This window comes from Prionailurus viverrinus, chromosome B1, assembly GCF_022837055.1.
Source record: "Prionailurus viverrinus isolate Anna chromosome B1, UM_Priviv_1.0, whole genome shotgun sequence".
NCBI classification, from domain to species: domain Eukaryota; kingdom Metazoa; phylum Chordata; class Mammalia; order Carnivora; family Felidae; genus Prionailurus; species Prionailurus viverrinus.
This window is the reverse complement of record NC_062564.1, coordinates 87400491-87412863: the sequence shown is the minus strand read 5'-3', so window position 1 is coordinate 87412863 and position 12373 is coordinate 87400491. Positions and strand designations below refer to the sequence as shown.

The following is a 12373-nucleotide window of genomic DNA, read 5'->3' as shown; positions in this document are numbered from 1 at the left end:
TTATCATTACCATAAAGATGGAGGCATTCTGAAATATAACTTGGTATTCAGAGGACATATAATTACTAAACTGGGGAGTTCTCTTAGACTGTTCCACAAGCAAAATATGAGGAAAAATACAAGAAGGTGGGGTTCCAACACTCAATATCTACAAACAATTCAATTCAAATTCTATTGCCATCATGCAAGGAAGTCAGAGCCCAAGGGGTGCTTATAGCACTGGTAGGGGAGAAAGATTCATTACTTGGGGCCAAGGCATTACACATTTCAACGCATAATAAACTAGGGGCTCTCTGCTCCTCCCCGTTTGACAGACAGCCACATCTTCTGGTGCAGTGCCAGCCACGTCCCTGAGACATGATGGTGAAGTTCAGAGTAAACAGATTTGCTCTATCGGGTGCCTGGTCACCAGGCCTGCTTTTAATTCTGATAAAGTGGATATTGTCACCATCAGTGGCCCCTTCACTGACCTCAGCTACATTGTCTATATGTTCCACTCTGATTCCAGTTATGGCAATTCCATGGCACAGTCAAGGCTGAGAACAGAAAATTTTTATCAATGGGAAATCCACCTCCATGTTCCAGGAAGCAAAATCCTGCCAGCATCAAATGGGGTGATGCTGGTGCTGAGGACGTTGTGGAGTCCACCAGGGTCTTCACCACCATGGAGAAGACTGGGGCTCACTTGAAGAATGGGGCCAAGAGGGTCATCATCTCTACCCTTCTGCTGATGCCTCCATGCTTGTGATGGGCATGAACCATGAGAAGTATGACAACTCCCTCAAGATTGTTAGCAATGACTCCTGCACCACCAACTGCTTGGCCCCTCTGGCCAACGTCATCCATGACAACTTTGGCATCATGGAGGGACTCATGACGATGGTCCATGCCATCACCACCACTCAGAAGACCATGAATAGCTGAAGGGCTACCCAGAACATCACCCCTGCTTCTCCCGGCACTGCCAAGGCTGTAGGAAAGGTCATCCCTGAGCTGAATGGGAAGCTCACTGGCATGGATGTCTTTGTCCCCACCCCTGACATGTCAGTCATGGATCTGACCTGCCACCTTGAGAAAGCTGCCAAATACTATTACATCAAGAAGGTGGGGAAGTAGGCATCAGAGGATCCCCTCAAGGACATCCTGGGCTACGCTGAGGACCAGTTTGTCTCCTGCAACTTTAACAATGACACCCATTCTTCCACCTTCCATGCTGGGGCTGGTATTGCTTTCAATGACCACGCTATCAAGTTCATTTCAGGGTAAGACAGTGAATTTGGCTACAGCAACCAGGTGGTGGACATTATGATCCCCATGTCTCCCAAGGAATAAGAGCCCCAGAGACAGCAGGAGGAAGAGAAAGGCCCTCAGTTGCTGGCGAGTCCTTGCCCCAACTCATCCCCCAACACACTGGGAATCTCCCAACCTCCACAGTTTCCATCCCAGACCGCCTGAAGAAGGGGAGGGGTTTGGGGCCCCTACGTTGTCATGCACCATCAATAAAGTGTACTGTACCCAGAATGAATGAATAAATGAATGAGTGAATGACTATATAAATAAACAAACAAACAAACTAGGGAAAACCTTAGCACTGTATCAAACAGCATGTGCACTACGGATCCATCAGTGGCCAACGATGGTTGTCCTAACTCTCCCCACAATAGGAATGGTCCCGTGTGATTCCAGGGTCCCCCCCTCAGGCCACATAGGCCTCTGTCTAGTCTAACTAACCCTTCCTTCTTTAGATTTTATGGCCATAACTCACTCTCAGTCAACAAGAATTTATTGTCATTGCTCAACACCATACCGCCTACATTGTATGAAAGACTTAACCAGGGGCAAAATATTTTTGCTGTTCATACCATCCTTTTGCCAAAGAATTATGCTTATGATGTTACTTTGTATTTTGATCATGCCTAATGTGGACACCAGAAGAAAAAAGTAAGCCTTATAACCCTAGACATTAGAAACGGTCAAGAACTACTCCTGCACATCATCTCTCTGTTCCAAGATGGCAGATGGCCATCCCCCTTCAGATAAACGCTCCTTTAGAACCTAACAGGGACAGATAGAGCCATGTAGCCTACCCTCTCTCCTACCCAGTTTCTTTTTTTGATGCTAATCACAGGGAATAAACTTTTTCCAGGGTTGCTTAGCTCATATTGGGAATCAAACCCTATATGTGGTCCTCTGTGATGTGCTAAGCTCATCTGCTTATGCCTTGGCATCCAGAAAAGATATACTAGGGCTAATAACTAGTAAACTCCCACTTTAGAAGGGCCTTTCCCACCCCAGCCCCCACCCCTACTGCCACCATCTGTGTTTGTTCTTCTGCTATATAAGAACTCAAACTGGGTGGCGAGCATGTTATTTTTAAAAATCTTTTAGTGGCGTCTATACCCAGAACTGCCTCATCACAATTATCCTCACCAAACAAGGAAACTTCACATTGAGAATGGATATGGTGTTCAGCCAGCACCAAATGTCTCTCCTTCTGCCTTTTTGTCTTTCCGATCAATCAGAACATGTGAAAGTCCCAAATGAAGAGTAAACACACAGCCCAGGTTCCTTTCATCTCCTAACATATGTCATGAAGGGGGAAAGAAAAAACCCTATTCCCAGCTTCAATCAGCCATTCGTTTTCTGCAACTTGAACCTTAAGCTGAAAGGGATGTGTGGGGGGCTGTAGAGGAGGGTTGAATGCGGGCCCACTCCTTGAAAGATAATAGGTATTCGCCGCATACCTGCATCTTGGAGTCATTATCTCCCCTGTGAGCACTTCTGTATTTATATATAATGAGATCATTACCAGGCAGCTATTCCAATTTTATTCAGACTTTAATATTTCTTGAAGAAAAAAAATAGCATACAAAAGGGTTTGTGATGCCAACTCAATCAGACGTGCTGTTGATGGAGAATTATTCAAGTGCAAGCCAGAACAGGAAAAAAAAAATAATTTCAGAGAGGTTTCTGTCAAAGTCGAGTTCTCCTGTGATGATGTTTCGAGTGAATATGCCGAAATGTCCAGAGGTGAGGAAGAAAAATAACAACTAACAGAAGAGAGGGCTCTGCGTAGGATTAACAGTGAGGCGTGTCCCAGCCTAACCAGCAGGCAGGTGGGGCAGAGCCTCCCTCAGAGAAGGGACCACCACCTGGCTTTCCCTGGGGAATTAGACCAGCGAAACAGCTTTACTAGCCTTTGCCTTTGTGACACAAGCAGCAATCTGGTGTTAGAAATGAACCCTTTTAGGGCGCCTGGGTGGCTCAGTCAGTTAAGCATCAGACCCTTGGTTTCGGCTCAGGTCTTGATCTCTTGGTTCACAAGTTCGAGCCACACATCGGGCTCTGCACTGTCAGTGGGATTCTACTTGGGATTCTCTCTCTCTCTCTCTCTCTGCCGCTCCCCCACTCACACTGTCTCTGTCTCTCTCAAAATAAGTCAACTTTTAAAAAATGAATGCTTTTGTGGGTATTATTTTCTCTCATGGTTGAGCTCAGGTGGTTAGGCCATGTAGGCAAGACCCTTCCTTTCCCATTTTCACAGGATACACCTTTACTTAAAAGAAGGGACTTTCTCTCTCACCACCTCTGTGGCCTCTGCCAGACAAGGAATATGGCAGGATTTTCTTTCCTGTTGTTCCCATTCATACAAAATGGCTAGAAATTCAGAGCCCCTGCTAATCAAGTATTCTGGCTAAGGTTTAATAAACCGTACTCTATCAGTTCTCAGCAAATTAGGAAATCAAATGAAATAAATCAAATACTAAGATCCAACAAAAAGGAATCCCCCTCTGGTAATCCAGACAGCACCTCAGGATTATTCCAAACATTGGGGGACAATTATGAAAGCCATTCATCACTGACCAGCACTTTTAGAAATATGCTCTGTTAATGTGAGCTCTCCAGATGTTTGAACTTTGGATAAACATGAACTTACTCATTCATTTCTAAGAACTATAGTTTATCCCAAGATTACAAATCCAAGAAGACAATCATCTTAGCTATTAGCTCTCCGTCCTGAATTGCAGATGGGAATAAGCTGTTGGGGCAGAAATGAAGGCTTGTCATCACAGTAAACATGAAATTAAAGGATTCTGGGTCTTTTTGTATGGCAATTATAAAGCACTAATTATTTTTTGCCCTGGCATTTCCTAACAAGGTCAACCAAAATAACAGTATAAGAGAATTTACAAAATGCACATGCTGTCCACTGAGCTCCCAAACATGAGTCAGACATAGAGCTGGTAGATTTCTTTTTTTTTTTTTAATGTTTATTTATTTTTGAGAGAGAGAGAATGCGAGTGGGTTGGGGCAGAGAGAGAGAGGGAGACACAGAATCTGAAGCAGGCTCCAGGCTCCCAGCTGTCAGCACAGAGCCTGATACGGGGCTCGGACTCACGAGATGTGAGATCAAGACCTGAGCCGAAGTCATACACTCAACCGAATGAGCCACCCAGGCACCCCGGTAGATTTCTTATTATTTGTGCTGGCCCATCTTAAAGAGATATCTTGAAATGGTCACTAGGTAGTTCCAGTAAAATTGTGAAGGCTATTTTATAGATCTAGTTCCGGAATGTGCTCAACATTTAGAAATCAGTTTGTAGGGGTGCCTGGAGGTCTCCATTGGCTAAGAGTCCAACTCTTGGTTTTGTCTCAGGTCATGATTCTCACTTATGGTGAGTGAACACAGGTTCATGAGTTCAAGCCTGCAATGTGAGTGTGGAGCCTGCTTGAGATTCTCTCTCTCTCTCTCTCTATCTCTCTCTCTCTCTGTCTTTCTTTCCCTCTCTGCCCCTCCCATACTTTCTCAAAACAAATAAATAAACTTAAACAAAAAAAATCAGTTTGTAAAAGAAAGAAGGAAGGGAAGAAGGATAGTGATCTCATGTCTCCATGAAATACAGCTAGCCCCACCATAATCTATATCATGTAGGCAAAGAACTGTATCAAAATAGTCCTAACAACTCTTGAACTTAAAAGAGACTTTAACAAGAAAATGGGAACAATTTTATCTCCCTCTCCCTAAAGCCACAAGAGCTGGTCATAGCAATCATTTTAAGATTAACCCCTTGCAAAGGAGAGGAATCTGGTCAAGTAAGAACTATTCAATTTCCATACATCATTCACTCTTGTGTGTTAGCATGCTATGTGGTGTGCGTGTGTGTGTGTGTGTGTGTGTGCGTGTGTGTGTTTTCATTTGCCATGAACATGGCTTCAACTCAGCAGTTGCCCTCCATGTGCCTCCCTTGGTTCTTTAAGTCCTTCCCTCGCAGCCTTAAAAGAAGGGAGGTGAGTCCCCCTTTTCTCAAAACCCTCTGCCTCTCCAGCATACTCAATGGAGCCTCCACTGTCCCTTTCCTTCTGTCATCCAACATGCTTTCATTCCCCATCTGTGGAAAATCCTCCCGAGCTATCAGGAGACGTGGCTTCCAGCCCCTCTTCCTCTATGCACTCACCATGACACCAGTAAGGCTTCCAGGAGCATCACCTCTCCCCACGCTATGTTTCCATGACCTGGCCTTGCACCTACCCACAAACATTGCTGTATTTTGGTTCTATCTTCAACAGCCAAATCTTCATTAACTTACAACCCATTCTCTCCATAAATACCTAAAATACAGCTTTCACGTCCACCACACAGCCGAAATTACTCTTTAAGATCATAAAGTCCAAGTTTTTTCACCAAATTAAACGGTCTCTATAGGCTCTTCACCCTTTGGGCTTTGGAGAGATCTGACATGACCAAGAAAGCTCTTCTTACAAACCTTTTCATCAACGTCCCACATTATCTGCCCCCCTCTGCCTCGCCTCTGTCTGGTCCTACCTGTTTGCTACAGGGGCACTTGGCTTTATTCATAGCTGGGTAACCAGCTATCTGGTGAGGGCTTCAAAGATGATAAGGTGTTGCTCTCCGCCCCCACTGTCCCCACCACCATCACACACTGAACATGTGATTAATGAGTCATCCCTTTGGGTCAACATCCTGCATCTCACAGAATCTTCTCTTTAAAAACTAAATGCCTTTGGGGCTCAGTCGGTTGAGCATCCAACTTTGGGCATCCAACCACATTGGGCTCTGTGCTGGCAGCTCAGAGCCTGGAGCCTGCTTCAGATTCTGTGTCTCCCTCTCTCTCTCTGCCCCTGCCCACTTGCACTCTGTCTCTCTCTCTCTCTCTTAAAAATAAATAAACATTGGGGCACCTGGGTGGCTCAGTCGGTTGAGCGTGCGACTTCAGCTCAGGTCATAATCTCGCAGTCCGTGAGTTCGAGCCCCGCGTCGGGCTCTGTGCTGACCGCTCGGAGCCTGGAGCCTGTTTCAGATTCTGTGTCTCCCTCTCTCTCTGACCCTCCCCCGTTCATGCTCTGTCTCTCTCTGTCTCAAAAATAAATAAACGTTAAAAAAATTTAATAAATAAATAAATAAACATTAAAAAGTATTTTTTAAACAATATGAAAATTACCATAATTGACAACAGGCATGGTAATATCCTACTAACTCTCCAGAACCCTGATTAAAAATGACGAACGTGATGCCCCTTCAGAGAGTAAAGTCTATAGTATGGAGGACTCTGGGAAAGTTAATTATCAATATCTGTCTATGAAGTTCTAAAATAGCATGATGATTTAATGTTGGAAATATGAAAGAGAACGTTCCTTTTCTACCAAATGTTGTAGTGCTTTTTAACTGCCCTCCCCGACTCTACCCAGAGAAAATTGGTCACAGTTTCTGCTGAGACCACAAGGACCTGATCCTTTTCCCCATAAATAGCTTTCTCTGCTCATGTGCTCTGTGGGGAATACTTAACCTTGTACCATTGCCGTTGATAAAGTCTTAGAGCCTCACCCTGATGATTAGCTCACCACCATTTAGGCAATTTCTGGCAATCACCATGCTTTGTATAAAGCAACTGAGTGTTTATTTATCAGACTTCACTCCTTAATTTTTGCAGCTGCCCGAGATACTTCTTTTTTTTTGCAGTCCCAGAACCTAGATCAGTGGGTAGGAAATAAATTGTCTCGATACTAGGTGTAAAAGTGGCCAAGTTTAAAGTTCTCTTTTCTCTCTCTGCAAAACGTACTCTGGTACCCGATTAATAAGATTACGCCTCCACTCTGGAGCAAAGTGCCACCTTTAATCATTTCCAGAAGTGGGCCACACGACCTTCTGTCTGGTAGGTTCATGAACAACAGGAAAAAGATCACCAGACAGTGTCAAAGGCCAAAAATACCTTGTCTCTGAGGACCCTCTTCTCACAAAGGGTCTTAGGAATCAAAGCAAGGGCATAACCACCTAGGATTCCACAAACAGGGGAACTGAAAGCCCCTAGCGTCTGTAATAAAGGAGACTGTGCAAATCGTGCTGAAATCAGAAGCACACAGGATTTGCAAGTAATATCCATTATCTGGTATGCTGGCATGATGAAATGGGATTCAAGGACAGCATAGAAACTGAGTGTATCGTGGATCTTACTACGAGCTGATTCTTAGGTTCTTTGCCTCTTTGTGTATTTGACTGGCCATGTCTTGAGGGAGAAAGCAAACTGTGGCCAGAAGGCAAAAAAGAGACTCTCTTGCCCTGCTATTAGTAAATTCTACCACAAACAGGGTCTGAGGATAGGAAACATGTGCCAAAGGTGAATTATTTAGTTCTTCTTTCCATGAAAAAAGACACCTGCCCTCTTTACCTATCAACAGGGTGCCTTCTTCCAGAAGCCATGGAGCAGGAATTCTTAATTGCACTGTATCAAGGGTTGGCAAACTATGGCCCACAGGCCAAGTCCAGCCCATTGTCTGTTTTTACAAATATAGTTTTATTGGAACACAGTCATACTCATTCATTTACCGATGGCTGCCTCCGTGCTGCAATAGCATAGTTAAATAGTTGCAACGAAGTGCTGATGGCATGCAACACCTGATACTAACTTATTTACCCTTTATGGAGAAAGTCTACTGACTCCTGCCCCGTATCCTCTATGGCAAAGCTAAAAACAATTATAATAATGGGCAATGTTTATCAAACTTTTCAATATTCAATACACTATTAAACACATTACATGAATTACATCGTTAAATCGCCAGAGCAGACGTATGAAGTAGGTGCTTTTGTTTTCTCCATTTTAAAAGTGAAGGATCCAAGGCTTGCAGAACTACTAAGTCTCCAGGACCAGGAAGTGGTGCAGGCAGGGTTCGAAGCCTGTCAGTCTAGCACCCCGTGCCCACTCTTTCAACTAGTAAACAATATTTCCTCTAATACAGTGATAATAATTGCTACCATTTGCCAAGTGATTTCTATACACGAGCCTTTGCACATATTGTCTCTAAAGCTCACCAGTGCCTATGTTTGTACTTTCCAAAGATCAGGGGACAGGAACCCAGATTGGTTAAATAATTAACCCAAGAGCAGACAGCTGAGAGTAGGAGATCCTGTGTTCGAACTTTCACTACATGTGCCACCTCACAGGAGAAAGAGAGCCTTTAGGACACAGCATAATCAGCATAAGAAATTAAGGATTTTTTTCTAATTTCCATTCTCTCTAGAAAGACTATGGGTCACCCCAATCAGGTACTAGCCCATTCGCTAACTATCTGTGTGGCGCTTGGCACAGCACTTAATCCTTTCAGATCTCAGTTTCCTTGTTGGCAAAAGGAAGAAGTTCAGGTTGGATGCTCTCTGAGATATCCCAACTCAAACACTCTCTAAACTTCCCTTTCCATCCTTTCACAGAGTTATGTGGTCATTTTTGCTCTGTGTGTATGCACATGGTCTTGATAAATGCCAGCTATCAGAAAGAAGCAGTCCGTTGCTGATTTAAAACTCTTCCCACGGGAAAAATTATCCCACAGGATAATCTCTCATTATCTCATTATATATCTCACACTCTACCTGCCTTCCATTCAAGAGAGAGTCTGAACTCAAGTCAACTCCTATCGTCACTTACCATTACATCATGGCTCATGAAGATAGCTGCTTCCCCTTAGAACACAAAAAGGATGCCAGGCACTAATGACTCTTGTTCCATTTTGTTGTCTTTGATTTGGGGTATTTTGGCTAATTTATTAAACAGCCGGTAAGATCTAATTCCTAAGACCCAGTTGGGTCAAATGCAATAAATGTACATTAAATATTATGTGATTTGGTGGAGGTGATTGTTTTCCCCTATTATATAATATTTTAAATCACTACCATCTATCTGGTAAATTAAAATAGAAGGCTTATGGCTGTTTATAAGGTAGGACTTCTCCAATGAGCTGTTTTATCTGTATCTTATTTCCTAATCCTATTATCTTTCTCAGTAGATTATCAAACATTAAGGGCCATGGAAGTCACCGTATAGATGCCTTCATCAGTTGAAAAATGGCTTCCCAAGCAAAAGCTGAATTCTAAAAACTGCCATGTAGAGGTTCTCAAATGGCAGCTCTTCTCAGCCTAGCTTCCCTTCACTTTGACTGATGGGCAAATCTGATGTAAGGAAATACTTCTACTGAGTTTACTTCTTTAAGCAACTTGATTTAAAAAAAAAAAAAAAAAAGGCCATCTTGCCAGTGATCCCTTTAAGCCTTTTTAATTGCAAAATTCTTTTTTATGGTGTCACTGACCCAGTCTTAGCAGAGTTCATTTCAGAAATGTGCTGGAGTGGGTACCAGCTCTGACAACTAAGGCTGAGAAATGTTTTAAGTATCACGACTCTACATTTTTCTCCTGTCTGTGAGGTTCAGGGATTCATCCTGTCTGCATCATGCCTGCCCTTTGTTTATGCATGAATAAGATATTTTAGACACTGAGGACACGGCATAGACACCAGCCCTTCCTGGAAAAATAAGACCTAGACCTCAAATCACGGTGAGAACACAGACTGTCCTCAGTGCCAGCTAATTTCCAAATGCGAATACAGAAACACTGGTTAGCAGGCTTCTCCAGTTCTTCTGTTGGCCCCTAACCTTTAGCAAGACAAAAATGTCACATATAATAGATCCTAAAATTAACAGTACATCTTGCTTTTCAGTTGATCAGATCAGCTGAGAATGAGGTCAGTCTCTTACCTCCTCCAGATAAGAGGTTGTCATTGTTTGAGTACATTTAACAACACCACAGACATTAGGCCCCAGAAAATATCTGATAATTTAGAAGCTCAGAATACAGATCAAAAATAAACCTGAAAAAAGTCATTCAGCTTCATGTCCTAATTCCTGGTAGGGCCACACTTAAAGCATCCTGTATCACTTAGGAAAACCTCTTCTTTGCTCATGCATCTACTAGATAACATTTCTTGGGCACCTGCTATTTACAAGACACTGTTCTAGGCCCTGGACATACTCTGAACACAAGAGACAAAGTCCACATTGTAATAAATCTTACATTCCAGTAAAGGAGACAGACAATAAACAAATAAACAAGAAAAAATGTATGGTAGGAGTTAGGACTATTTTGAAGATAAAACAGGATAGTATGCTACAGAAGGATGAGACTACTTTTTAAATAGTCAAGAAAGATTCTCCAAGGAGTTGACACTTAACTTGCAAATGGAATAAAATGATGATACCCTGTGAAGACGTTGGCCAGGATAAGAACATTCCAGGCACAGGGAATACCTAGTGCAAAGGCCCAAAGACAGAAAGCAACTTGAAGTTTTCAAGACATGGTGAGTCAGGGTGAGAGAGAAGAGAAATACGAGATAAAGTCAGTAGGTGGACAGAAATGAGAATTCATAAGGTCCCGAAGACTCCATTGGAGAACTTCATTTTGGCCTAGTTATGATAAGAGCTTGTAGAAGTTTATAGGGAAGTTTATAGTTTAAAGGGAGCTCTGTGACCCAATTTTTTTAAAGAGTACCCTAGGGGCGCCTGGGTAACTCAATCAGTTAAGCGACCAATTCTTGATCTCCGCTCAGGTCCTGATCTCATGGTTCACGGGTCCAAGCTCTACACTGGGCTCTGTGTTAACAGTGAGGGGTCTGCTTGGGATTCTCCCTCTCTCTCTCTGCCCCTTCCTGCTCACTCGCTCTCTTGCTCACTCGCTCTCCTTCTGTCTCTCTCTCTCTCATAAGTAAGTAAATATTAAAGAGTGCCCTAACTTCTGTGAGGAGAACGGATTTTGGAAGCAAAAGTGGAAGCAAGGATGCCACTTGGGTGACTGAAGTGGTCCAGGTGAGAGATGATGGATGCTTTCACGGGGCCACGATTAGTGAAGATGGAGAGGAGTGAGAAGTTTGGAGAAATGTCAGGGTTTGCTGACAAACTTGATGTAGAAAATGGGGGTGTCAAAAAACGACTCTCCAGTTTTGGGTTAGCTCGTACACACTCACCCTGTTCACTGTACTTGGCATCTGGGATTGTGATGTTCCAGCCAAATGGCACCAGAAGCATGACCAATTGCACTGTAAATTTGAAATGCACCAGAGGAAGCTGGTGTATTTTATAAACTGTCATCAGAGAAATCATCACTGTTCTGACTCACTCCTACAGAGATATTTTGCTACTTGAGAGAGCCTTTGAGCATGCCTGCCTAAGAGTAGTATTCTTAACTTAAGCAGAAAGAGTGCATCTCCTCATTATGTTCCTGTAGCCAGGAGGCACACGAAATAGAGAGTGGGTTTGGGATTCTGTGCTTTGTTAAAGTGAAGGGACAATCAGCATCAGGAACATTAGCCATGGCAGTACACAGGATTGCTCAACGATGTATGAAAAGAAGAACCAGTCATCTGAATTGAATTTTCAGCTGGAGCCTAAGAGGCCAAATTTAATCATCCACCTAAAATTATCACACAAGTCAATACTTCCTCCCTTCTCCTTGCAAAGGAAAAGGGACTGATTCTTTACTTTTCAGTCAAGCAGGTGGCCTTGAGGCAGCTAACCAGCTGGCTGAAATCTAAATACCTTCGCCAAGACAAAAGCCAGTAACATGATTGATTATCTTCTCATTGTAGGAGAAGAGAACCTCCCCCAGCCAATCAGCATGCAGAATCGCTATCAGATCACCATTGAACAAAACCAGACTCACAGCTGATAAACAAAGGTGCCCAAGTCCCAGGACCCGACTGGCTGGGGCTCCAGCTACCAGCTCAATTCCACGTAAGGCATTGATTTCTAACAAGGTTCAGTTAGTTCCTTGGTTGTTAAGCCCTAGCCTTCTTTTTTCAGACCCTGAATAGATATCCACACTCCCAGTCAATTATTTCAATACATCTAGCTCAGAGTTAAAACTGGTCTCCCCTAGAGAGAAGACTCCTCCCCAAACCTCTCGGAAGTACAGACTTCCAAACAGTGTATAGAGTCTCCCTTCTATGTGTTCTAAGGGTGAAAAATGCCTGGTGTACATCCCACTTAATTGGGAGCCCACAATTAGGATCCTATCTGACGATGGCTTGCTGTCCTG

General features: G+C 43.3%; 1 pseudogene; it reads left to right on the top strand.

Moving 5' to 3' along the window:
* The first annotated feature begins 360 nt into the window (after window positions 1-360).
* Window positions 361-1332, top strand: LOC125163848 (glyceraldehyde-3-phosphate dehydrogenase-like; annotated as a pseudogene).
* The last annotated feature ends 11041 nt before the right edge of the window (window positions 1333-12373 follow it).